This window comes from Dicentrarchus labrax, unplaced genomic scaffold (genome assembly GCF_905237075.1).
Source record: "Dicentrarchus labrax unplaced genomic scaffold, dlabrax2021, whole genome shotgun sequence".
In the NCBI taxonomy this organism is placed as follows: domain Eukaryota; kingdom Metazoa; phylum Chordata; class Actinopteri; family Moronidae; genus Dicentrarchus; species Dicentrarchus labrax.
In genome coordinates, this window is record NW_026136711.1 from 21970502 (window position 1) to 21971468 (window position 967).

The window sequence follows — 967 nt, forward strand, 5'->3', positions numbered from 1 at the left end:
CAGAAAGCGTTTGCTTGCAAGGCAGCGAAGTGAGTTGCAGCACCGAAACAGGAGCGACTCAAAAAAAATAATTAAAAAAAAATCTTAACCAAGAAAAAATAAAAAATAAATCTGCTGTTTATTATGCAGGAGTGAGGAATAAAAAACATTGTGCATTAATCAAAATCCCAAATCTTGTTTCCAACTTCTCACAGGTATTTTTTTTTGGTAAGTGACTCATCCATTGTATTCCCTGTGGAACTGAGCTTGAATGGTGTCAATCTAACTTTTAATGAACCCCCCACCCACCAAAAAAAAAAAGAAAAAACATCTTTCCAAACAGACTATACAAGGTGCTGCAGCTCTCCGGCTATATTTAGAAAGATGAGAAAAGAGAAATGATCAACTTTTTTTTGTTTCCCTCTATGAAGGCTGGCCAGCTCCTCATTCACCTCCATCTCATTAAAACTGAATCACACTCCAGATGAGTGGCATGGCACTCATAAAACTCACAAACTAAAAAGGGCACATTGCACAGTTTGTTTTTCCACTAGAAAAGTGTGCGCACGCATGCACACACACAACTCAAAAGCAAAAGAGTTCATATGATTTCAACCGCAATTCAGTCATAAGGGGGTAGGATGGAGGCATACTTGAGCTCAAGGTTAATCAAATACAGAAAAATCATAACTCGTCCTCATGTGTTGTGTCGTAGCAGATAACTCTTTATATAAAAATTGTTTTTGACATTCTCCAGTCAAAACAAATGACCCTTAGGCTACTCTATTGATTCAACCTATTAACTATTAAAAAGCTGTGTTGCCAGCAGTGGAAAACTTCAAAGTCTTACTGGTAATTAAGGTTAACATGCTGTTCTGTAGCAAAGCATTCTGCAGAGACACCATTTCATGCAATAAACTCTTCCAAAACAATATTACATCAGCAACATTCCTGTTGCATAATTAGGGAGGAGTTCAGAAAAGGTCTG